The sequence below is a fragment of the Aythya fuligula genome, chromosome Z, assembly GCF_009819795.1.
Source record: "Aythya fuligula isolate bAytFul2 chromosome Z, bAytFul2.pri, whole genome shotgun sequence".
Classification (NCBI taxonomy): domain Eukaryota; kingdom Metazoa; phylum Chordata; class Aves; order Anseriformes; family Anatidae; genus Aythya; species Aythya fuligula.
Genome location: NC_045593.1, coordinates 44,642,696 through 44,654,877, shown reverse-complemented (window position 1 = coordinate 44,654,877; position 12,182 = coordinate 44,642,696).

Below are 12,182 nucleotides of genomic sequence, written 5' to 3'. Positions count from 1 at the left end.
CCAACCTCAACCTCCCCTGGCACAACTTAAGGCCATTTCTTCTCGTCTTATCACTTAGTGCTTGGGAGAAGAGACTGAAGCCGACCTCGCTATAACTTCTTTAAGGTAACTGTAAAGCACAATAAGGTCTCCCCTCAGCCTCCTTTTCTCGAGGCTGAAAAACCGTGAGAGAATGGGGAGGGGTGCAGTGTGTGAGGGGGTGGCTCTTGTTATGAAGATGTCTGTCCTCCCAGAAAACTGCTATGCATATTGAGACCCTGCTTCCCAAGATGTGGCCGAACATCACTCATTACTGGGCAGTAGAAAGCAGATTTATTTTCCTCTTTCTGTTTCCTTGCAGCTTTTTTTTTTTTATTTATTATTATTATTATTATTTATTTTTTATTTTTTGTATTGTTTTGTTTTACCTCATCCTTTTCCCTTTCATTAAACTATCCTTACCTCAACCCATGAGCATTTTTTTCTTTACAGAACACTTTCTTCTCCCCATCCTCTTCTGAGGAGTGAGAGCAGTTGTGGTGTAGTTTAGCTGCCCAACAGGGTAAAACCACCTCATCCTCCTGGTCATGCTATTACTGATATAAGCCAGGATGCTGCTGGCCTTCTTAGCCACTTGGACATGCTGTAGGCTCACATTCAGCTGGCTATTGAACCAATACCTCCAGGTCCCTTTCCAACAGGATGTCTTCCAACCACTCTTTCCCCAAGACCGTAGCATTGCATGGGGGTGTTGTGCCTCAGGTGTAGGACCTGGCACTTAGTTGTGTTGAAGTTCATACAGCAGGCCTTGGCCCATCCATACAGCCTATCCAGATCTCTTTGTAGAGACCTCCTACCCTCACACAGACCAATGTTTTTGCCCAACATAGTGTTGTCTGCAAATGTACTGAGGGTGCGCATGTTCCCTTCATCCAGATCATTGATAAAGATATTGAAGAGAACTGGCCCCAGTACTGAGCCCTGAGGGACATTACAAGTGACCAGTCTCCAACTGGATTTCACTCCATTCACCACCACCTTGTGGGCCTGGCCACCTAGCCAGCTTTTAACCCAACAAAATGTGCTTCTGTCCAAGCCATGAGCAGCCAGTTTCTCCAGGAGATTGCTGGAGGAAACAGTGTCAAAAGCCTTGCTGAAGTCTAGGTAGATTACATCCACAGCCTTTCCCTCTTCCACTGAGTGTGACACCTTGTTGTAGAAGATGCAGGACCTGCCTTTGATAAACCATGCTGGCTGAGCCAGATCACCTGGTATTCCTGTAAAAGCCGTGTGATGGAATTCAAAATAATCTGCTGATATGATCTATCCTAGCCTGATCTCTTATGAATAATATGCCAGAGGAACACAGTAAGGACATACAGGTTATAGTTCTCTTTCGTTCTGAGAACAGCCAATACCATGAATTTGCACTGCATCAGTAGGTGCATCACTACGAAAACTAAGCAGAGAATCCCCTCCCCTATTAGAAGGGAATGAGGCTGCAGTTATTACCCCGTGAACAGTGAGGTTGACAAAAAACACATTGTTACACGGCTATTTAAATCCCACTGATGTTGTCAGAGAAGGAGTTCTGCCTTCCAAGTGGTACTGGAATTAAGCAGAATGACACCAACATGTATGTACCTTGGGGCTAAGCCATCCCATTTTCTGTTTCCTCAGACTAACAAGAATTAAATCAAAACAGTAAATTCAGTCTTAAATCTGAACAGTAAATTAAGTCAGTACCTCACAGAAAAAAATATGGACTTCAAATATTCACATATGGACTTCAAATATTCACTACCTTCAACTTTGAAAGACAAATACATTAATCAATTCATCAATGTTTTTTCAGCTCATTCTCTCACAGACTGCAGATCCTCTACCCATATCGCTCATTTACTTAAATGGGCCATCCTTTGCATCTGAATACTCCTGCGGGTATATAACCTTCAATCTTTCCCTCATAGTTTTTGTTTTGTTTTGTTTTGTTTTTCCAAGCAAGAAAAAAAAAGCCTTATTCTTCATTTTTGACCATGGTTGTTTCTACTTGAGTTGCTGCTGCCCCCAATTTTTCTGCTGTTCATAACTACAACTTTGATTTAGCAACAGTGATAAGCCACAGGCTTTATGCTTTGATAGATCTTATACTGGTTAGGTTGTAATGTTTAGGATCTGGGTAGATTTTCAGCCAGCCCTCTCAGATTGCAATTAATCTGAGTGCTGAGAAGGGTTGTGAAGGACTCTGTGGCTGTTTAAGCCTCACCAACCTCTGCAGCAAGGAGGACCCCAGGGATTTATCAATGAATCTAGAGTACTTCAGAGTTACTTGGTTAATAAAATCTAAAATAAAACATCATTTATCGTCATTATAATTATACAGTTATGCAAGTTAATACAATCTGATTAGAAACAGTCTTGCAAAGAAACCATATATCTTAACTCTTTTTAAATGGCTACAGTAGAACTACTTCTCAAAAGTTGTATTTAAAAAAAAAATCAAACAGTTTTATTTTGAAAAAAAAAAGGAAGGGAAGGGAAGGGAAGGGAAGGGAAGGGAAGGGAAGGGAAGGGAAGGGAAGGGAAGGGAAGGGAAGGGAAGGGAAGGGAAGGGAAGGGAAGGGAAGGGAAGGGAAGGGAAGGGAAGGGAAGGGAAGGGAAGGGAAGGGAAGGGAAGGGAAGGGAAGGGAAGGGAAGGGAAGGGAAGGGAAGGGAAGGGAAGGGAAGGGAAGGGAAGGGAAGGGAAGGGAAGGGAAGGGAAGGGAAGGGAAGGGAAGGGAAGGGAAGGGAAAAAACACTGATTCATACTTTCAACTCGCTCCCTGTAGTAATGTGGGGAAGTGGTGAAGAGAAAGAAAAGGGTCTCGCTTCTCACCTTTTCCCCATTTATTTAACTGTAATATTTCTAGCTACGAGGACTAAATAAAAAACAGGCACATATTATCTGTGGTTTTTTACATTAGATCAGCTGAAAACCGTCCTCCTTTACTAGGAAGTGTCTGTATTTGCCAACAATTCTTTGTGTCTGACTCATTTCCTTATTACCTCTCTCCCCTCCTCTGTTTTCCCTTAAGGGATTGACTTTCCCCACCTCAAACAAAAAGAATTTCTTTGGCATATGAAGGTCAAGGACAGATTTTCTAATGTCTGCCTGCCTGCCTGCTTATCTCCCTCTCTCTTCTGTCTACTTTTCAAAGTGTCTATTCTTGTAGGTTCCTGGAATGCACATAACAGACTTGCTCCTTATTAATGTATTTAAAAAAAAAAAAAAAAAAAAAAAGAATATTAATCTACATGTGCCACATAAGATTTCTACACAGTTGATGGTATTACCAAGAAGCCTACCTGCACGGAGCCATACAGCAACACAAAGCAATGCATGTAACATCAGAAGGGATTCATTTCAAAACTTCTCTTAGCTCTTGAGTGTCAGAGCAGCCTTCTGCCTTGGTTAACAATGTGACAGGGCAATGGGCTGTCACAGGCATTATTTTCTCTCAGTTCAGACAGTACAGCATCACCAGAAGAAAGCTGGCATGTCCTTTGCTTCCTGTATTGGTGATGCCCAACCAGGGTCTTGGAGAATGTTCTACCTTGTGCCCAGAAGAAACCGGATGTTGGCCAGGCTCTGCATTAAGTGGGCTCTGCAATAGTTCACAATGTCTTTTTACTGCATTTATTTATTTATTTATTTATTTATTGCATGGGAGACAAATATACAGCACATGCAGATACAGAAGGTAGAACACAGCAGAAAAACAGCTGCAACATACATGGAGTAGACAAGAATGTTTTTGGCCTTGCATTTTTATGATTTAACCAGCAAGGGAGCAAAGGGTGGAACACAAGTACTGCACCCTTACTGCTAGCTAAAGAAATAGATGCCAAGGCAATTAGTCAATCCAGACCAGGGAAGAGCCAAGAGCAGTGATTTTTCAGCTAGTAAGAAACCTTTCACTTCCTCAAATCCAATCACTCAATAGTGGCTTTTTGCTTGCTCTCTGAGAGAATATTCTTTCTCTCCTCCACATATTTTCTGGTTTACATTTTCATTTATTAAATGCTCTGCAGTTACACCATTCTTTCTGCAGCTTTCATGCTGTTTTATCTGGCACTGTGTGTCATCACAGAGATAAGTTTGATAGATAAATTGGTTGGTCAGGCTGGGATAGAAAGTGACACTGTTGTTGAGCAGAAGGGTTACCAGAGCAGACCACTGGAATAGTTAAATCCAATAGCAGACCACAAGGTCAAGTGTACTTTTTGTCTTTTGTAAGCAAAGCTCAAAAATGCATAGAGATTCAGGGTACTCATCTGCAGACATTTTTATTGTCTGCAGGAACTTGGCCTTTAAGGAACACTAAACTTTTTTCCTGAAAGTCAAACGTCCTTTTAGCATCTCAAACTTGGAACCAAAAATGGAGATGTTAGCCATCATTAATCACTTTTCAAAATTAAATTCTTGGTGTGCAGGATAGCAGCATTAAAAGATGCCTTTTTTACATATTCTGGACACACATATGTTTCCAGCCAAGACAGTGAGTGAACTAGTTAAAATGCTAAGCAAACTTAACAGCATTTGTAGAAAGAGATATTGAAATTATAGACTATAAGTCTTCTCACAACAAAGTTGAATCTAAGAGTAATGCTTATTCAGTAGGGAACAGTAAACATGACTACTACTAAAACACACCTCCTGCCAGTACTAAGCTATGCAGGGTTTTATTTATTACTCCTGGAGGGTTATTCACACCATCAAATTTGGACATCTCACTTAGGTTTGATTCAGAGGATCAACATTAAGTTCCTTACAGAGTCAACAGAGACAGATGCAGGTATTTCCCAGGCATGGGGTAATTCTGTGTAATTAGGTCAGATGTCTAATGCAATATAAAGTACACGGTTTCCATGCTTCCCTCTGAGGGCTTAGCTGGCCTTACTAATTGCTAATATGGATCTGAAACTGTCTTGCTACCCATGTGGGATTTCCTTGATGTGGTAGAGGTGCAGTTGTTTCCATCTCTCCTTTGCCTGGCACCACAGTCTCAACATCCCATTAAAACCCATACTTTCACTTTTGCCTCTAACTGCTATGACCACTCTGCATTTTGTTCCCTTCCCATGACAATTATGCTTGAGACTCTATGGCGAGGCCCACAGTGGTGGTGGGGCACACACCTTGAGGATGCTGACAGACATGAATAGGTGTGATAAGTAGCATTGATCCAAGCTACAGCTGCCCAATACATTCTCCAACTTCAGCAGTATTTGGTTTTCCTTGTTCCCTGCTTTGGCATAGATATCTGCTCCTCAGATGTTTTTTTTTCTAGGTTGACAAACTCTGCAATAAAAGGTAGAGGGGTAATCTGTTTAGTTGTGCAGTGCAGTGTGTAGTACGTGAGTTGAATCAAATGCTTCTACATGGTATTAAACAATGCTTCAGGCACATCTCCTCTGTGCATTTCCAAGCCCAGTTGCAGGAACTACTGAGGACATGTTTTTTCCTCGATGGAAAACTTTGACAAAAAAGGCAAATAAAATTTCCAATGTCAAAAAAAAAAAAAAAAAAAAAAAAAAAAAAGTGCCATCTCCAAAGATGAACTGTGACTAAGAAGTAAGGTGAATAAACAGGCTATGAAGTCTGTTTCTTTCTACTCACCACTGCTAAAATTATAAATATCTTGGCCAGCCCAGCAGGTTTTAGACCTCATGTTCAGAGCTGAAGTTGTGAGAACCTGAAAGGGCACAAACACTAGTTGTAAAAGCAGTAATTACAAAAGCAAAGTTGGTTAAAGGAGGAACTTCAGCACCCAGAAGGCCTGGGAAAGTTAACATTCCTACGTTTTGTAGACTGCTATATCTTTAAATTTGTCAGTGTAAGTTTAGCAAAAGATATTGCCCTAGGCATGACCACTTTTAAATGCTGTATTTGCATTCACTATGTTTTAAAATAACAATCTGGGTAAATTAGTCCCATTTGGACAACATCTGCTCTTTCACAGTTCCATGAACTCTGCTCTGTCAGAAATAAATGTAAATGGAAGATTTTGAAGTTGCTTTAGTCTCCAGAAAAACCATTTTACTTCACTTTAAATAAGATACATGATAACAACACTTTGCAAGTGTAATTTTAGGTTGTTAAGGTTTAGAGGTTTTTCTTTCCTTATGACTATTGCACCATGTGGTCTGGATATAAAACTGGCTTTGGTTACCAATAGTATTAAACTGGAAAACAAAGCTCTGCATGACTCAGCAATGCTTGAAAATGATTTAATCATGACCCACAATAAAATTTTACAATTAAAGAAGTATAGTATATTTTCTTAAGTTGAGTTGCTTCTTGTTAAAGCAGCAATAAAGAAGAAACACTGGAATGTGTTTATGAGCACAGTGGGCCAAACAGCCTCACTAAGGGGCAGGGCAGTGGCTGCTAAGAGCAGTGGGACTGCCCTGGTAGCACTGGGAAGTGATGGGGTCCCACAGCTCCTGAGAAGCACTGATGCCCTCCCAGTCCCTCTCACCAGGATGACTGGGGACATGGTGGCAGTGGGACAAGAGCTGCATAAACATGGAAATATAAAAAAGGTCACAAGGAAATGGTTTGCAGAGGCCCACCAGGCAGGCGAAGTGTGTGCTTCTCTCTCATGGTTATCTCACCATCAGGTTCTTTGTGTTTAGGATTAATCCTCTGTCACCTGCATGACTCAGTTATACCACTTTCATCTCTGTGCTGGTATACAGAGTGGACCAGCACAGCATGTTTGTTCCTCACAAATGAATGTCAGGGAAAGCCGCAGTTTGGCTCTTTCTCTGGAAACAGGTATGTTAGGAAGGGTTCAGTGCAGCATAGTTGAGCACCTGATAAGCACAACTTGTACAAGTCTCTGTAGATGGGGATGCTTTAGTTCCTTTCTTCTTGTTTTTCTCCTTCATGACCCAGCAAATCCAGCATCAATTATTGGCAATTATGGTAACAGATCTGGGACCTATCTTCTTGGCTAGAATTGAAGAAAATTCAGCAAAAATTCAGACAAGCACAGACCAGATGCCATGCTTTGAACATTATGAAATCTTGAAACCTCATTTAAAAGAATGAATTCAGAGTAAATGAAATATAAAGAGAAAGGATCTGTCTCCATCTTCAAGACCAGTCTTGAAGTCTTTTGCACTCTCTCCCTGCACACAGTTACTCACATCAGCTTGACAAAAATTACATATGAAACCAGAAACATTTGGAGCAGAGGAGAGTCATGCTTTTACCTCCACAGACATAAAGTTCATCTTTGCAGAGGGCTTGGACACACACTACATTGTGCTTGTGTGTGTGGAGAACAAAATGCCAGAAAAGGAAATAAAAATCACCAAGAAGTGCTGGGAAAGGACGTTTGCTCATGTAATTGATAATTCTAGATGATAGTCATTTTGGCTCTCCTTTTAAAGTCTTCAGGAACAGCAAATTGGAATCAAAACAGGAAAAAGAAAGGAAGATGAAAGAAAGAAATATTAATGATAGATTGAAAAATGATACACACAAAACAATTAAGTCCATGACTGAAGAATAAATGATTGCCAACTAATATTTTAGTCAATCATCATGTCTCTCTGCTTTGTACACAAAGGCCGGTGATTAAAGTATGTCCTGCTTAAACACAGTAAATTTTCTGTTTCAGAGTAGAAAGAGATGGTGAATAACTCTAAAACACGCATTTCCTGGAGATTCAAATGCATCGCATGAATCTTAACTTCCACTAAGAAAACAGACCAAAAAAAAAAATAATAATCTGAACATCATATACAGTTGAAACTTTGGATCATGTGTATGAGGGTTTTAAAGCTCTGAAAATGTAGACTAGGGTCTTCTAGAAATAAAATCAGTCCTATAAGTGATAAAAACACAAGTAAAAGAACCTGAAAGAACAAAATTGTGAACAACAGTAGGGAGGGAACAGTAGACAGAGAGCAACTGCCTGTTCTTTTTCTTCTGCTCATTGTGTGATCACTCATCATAGTCTATTACAGCTTGTGGAATTAAATAATTATTGATGCTTTAACTTGAACAATAATGCTTAGAGCAAGGAACTCCAAATTACAAGCTCTGTTTTTGCATATATTTTCCTATGTCTCATTTGCTCACTGTTAGAATTGTGACAGCAGCCCATGACCTGAAAAGTTTTGGAAAACTTTGATCTTCAGCAAGAGCAATGGCAGCTGTGGTAAAAATACTGGATTCCATGTTGTTTCAAATCCTTCACTGCAGAGGGGAGAAAGTTGCAGGCCTCGAGGTCAATCTGTCTGAGCTTTTGAATATCCATCCACAGCCAGCCTGTCAGAAGAGTCTCTGTCTGTGTGGCAGCCTGCTGCCACCTTAGACGCCCTGTATTATCCTCAGGGTACAAAATCAGAACCTTCTGCAGGCCATGTGCCAGTTTTGCAAACACTGAGGTCATCTCAGAGGCTGTAAGTTGTCTCAGGTGGCACAGTGTGCCTACTTCTCACCCAGTGTCTCTGCTATCACAGTGGTAGATACCACACTCACACCCAGATGGGGAAAGCAGAAAGGTGGATCTCACCTTTTGAGACACAATCTGTTCCCAGATCTGTTTGGGAAGCTTTAATATATTTGATCTTTGAAGTGTTTCATGTTTCCATTCAGATCATTTGAGACCCAGTCCAGGTCTGAACCTGGTGCCAAATTTCTTCAAAGACACTTGTAAAAGATAGTTCTAAAACCATTTTAACCAATACATATGTATATATATGGAAGTTCTAACAAAAGTTCATTTTTACCTAAAAAATATCTGGTATTTTTAAATCCAATCCATTGAATTTTTCAAGGATAACACAGTAACACTTGGCTCATCCATTGGTATGGTAGATCAATAAACTATCCCTTTAGATCAGTGTGTAGACTGACAGCTTGTCCCTTAGACATAGTTAAGAGGGCAAAAAAAGCACTTGCAAATCTTTGTAGTATCAAATAATGTAGAAATGAAGCTAACACAACTTTGCAGGTTCAAACACTTAATGTTCTGTGTTCAAGTTTAGGGCAGATAGGTAATAACATATTTCTGACTTGTCAGGTTGTTCCATTTTCTAAAGCAGTAATGTGGGAAATGGAAAAATATATGAATAGAAGTCATCTCTTCCATATTATGTTCCAAGAGCCTCTTTAAACACTGAGTTGAATCTTCCTTTTCCTTACTCTTCTGTTTTTCTCTTCTTTTCCCTTTATTCTCCTTTCCTTCCTTTCCTTTCTTCTGAAGATTGCAGTTATCACCTACTGTCAGCTGCATGTATGTTCATACTTGTTTGAATATTAGTCAAACATTAGTCTGTAGTTTAATTGAAGGCTATTAGGTTTACTTTGGGCTGGGTGCTGAGCAGCTGTGTGTTATGCCTGTGGCCCTAAACTGGAAAAAAAAGGGGCAGCATTTCAAGTGAACATGAAGCTCTTTTTTTCTTTTTCCTTTTTTTTTTTTTTTTTCTTTCCCCAAAATGAAGCCAATGATGAAAGGCAAAGTTATTTCTCTTTCCACCATCTTCACAAACCCCTGTGCTATAGACATTAATATTTTGTCCATCTTGGTTTCTCTATTAAATTGTTAGGAAAAGTTCTAAGTTTGCAGCCACTGAGGATCTAATGTACACTGCAAGCATGACAGAAAGTTAGGAGTCCAGTGTGTCAGAGGAATTTACACAATTGTAGTTATTCATAGGCTGAACAACATGCATTCAAAGAACTAGAAACTAGGAACTAGAAACTAGAGCTGTTCACCATACAAGCATATTATCTTTCCTATCCTGTAATACCAGCAAAAGTAAGGGCTATTTTGTGATTCAGTGCTTATCGTAATCCTAATTCGCTGATTGTATTTTTATATTTGACATAATACAAATACACAAACCTCTGTTTTAGTATTAACATTGAAATGATTTACTGGATCAGCAACTGAGAGTACTTGTTCATGTCTTTGTTGCCAGACAACACAGAGATAGCCAGCCATAAAAGCTTACTACCATGCAAAAGTTCAATTCCCCATTAAATCAGACAGTATGATTCAAAATCCTGCTGGATTTTCAGTCTGGGCTGTCCATAGGATCTTAGTTGCACAGGGTAATGAGGTCCTTCTTGTAGCATGGAGGGGGAGGAGGTGGGATGGAATGACGCTGAACCAAAATGTGTTGTCTTTCAGTGACCTGCTGTAAGAATAGTGTTACCTAAAAGGAGACCCTGCCCCAGTGGGTGCTGCCCTGTGGCCAGTTCTCAGCGTAGGGAACTGGAGCAGGAACACTGTCTAAAGAAAGCTCAGAATGCTTTCACTGAAGACTTCAGAAAAGTTTCCAAAACAATGCTGATCAGCTTCTTGACATTTGGAACAGAATAATGGCACACCCTTCTAGTCCACTTTCCCTGACCTCTCCAAGCCCACCGTGAGCAGAGGGCATTGCCCAGATACCTGCCTGAACAGCTGCAGCAGCATGGAAATGAATAGGAGCAGCTGGAAACAAACTGCCAAAACCCCGAACAACAGCTACCAAAGCAAGCTGGTATTTCTGTGTCAGTAAACTTCATCCCTGAATGTAAAGGATCAGTCATGTTCCAAAGATCGGTGATACCACGAAACATGAATAAGCTACGGAAGTGTGCACTTACCCAAAATATACTGGTTTTCAAGTGGCAGGCATCCAGCAGTAGATTTAAATAAATATGTTTACACCTTCCATGTATTAACACAGTTATTTTATTACTTGGCAAAGTATTGAAACAATTGTGTTTGCTTATTTTGCTTTTACAATTATTTCCTAATTGCAAGCCATCACTGATGTATTTTAAGAACAATTTGCTTTGTCGCTGGATGCTAAAGTAAAATACTTTGCTTAGAGAAAGTTAGAAATTGCTTTATTTCTCCTGCCTTGGGAATTACAGATGTTTCAGTGTTCTTTGTGCTTCCTTGTAGACATTGGCCTTTAGCATTTGAATTATTTTAGCCCAAGGATCAAAAATATGAGCTTGCTCAGTTGCCAAATGTCAGTGCATCTTTGGTTTTGGGGAACAGCCTTGTTTTACAGGAGAGGAAAAAAAAAGTTTTCAAAACACCCTGGTACCAGTTAGGAACATATTAGTACAACACTAATTATAAACTGGAATGTGTCAGAATTAAATGAGTTATGATCTGGCGAGGACCTGCAAACTATAGTCAGATACTTAATAAAGTTTAGACATGCAGCTGTGAAGACTCCTGGATCCTTGCCACCTTTTATTAGAGTGGCGCCCAGCAACGCTGCTGTAGTTAAGGGTCTGTCAGCATTTCCATTATAAAACCCCATTTTTTTAGGTCTTTGTAACTTGCCCATTTTAAATCACATCAAGCTGAAACTTGACATTAAAATTGTCAGGAATAATTTCATTTAATACAAAAATGTTACTTACATTTTCACTCTGTCTTTGTCTTAGATTCAGAGAGGTAAAGAAAATAAAGTGAGCACATGTCATATTTTATTAGAAACTTATTTTGTCATGCTTTAGAAAAAATAAAATGAAAACAAAGCACGGTTTGGGTTTGAAAAATAAATATTTTTAGCCCCTTAGGGTTGAATTCTGCTCTTGGATTCCCACTGAGGCATAAGCAAAGAGTACAAAAGATGGCATTACATCCTAGCCTCTGAATCTTCTGTCTTGAATATGACCTGCAATTTTCTATGAACTAACAAGGTGGTTTGAATAAAACACCAACTGATTATCAACATTATGCAGTGTTGGATTTGGGGCTTTGTGTTTGTTTGTTTGTTTGATTGATTGATTGATATAATTGTTTATTTACATTTTAAGCTCTAGAGTAGATTTTTCATGTCATTTCCTACTTGTTTTCTCTGAAGGCCTTAGGTAGTTTAGTCTGTTTATACACTGAAGGAGCAATGCAAATTTACATTACCTGAGTACCTGCTCCTCAGCTGATTAAACATATTTTCAAGTATTGCTTGTCTCTCTGTATTCCTTATTTCTACCTTCCTTCCTGAAATGAAAGTAAGCAAAATTATTTTGTGGGGTTACTTATTTCTATCCTCATCCCACAATCTAATGGAATGCATATTGCTATGAAAGATCTGCACTTTTAGTCAGGCTTCCTGTCAGCTGAAGTCACATCTCATACTTGCTCCATAAGTGCTGTGAAATGATCTGAAAGGGAATCAGATAAAGAACT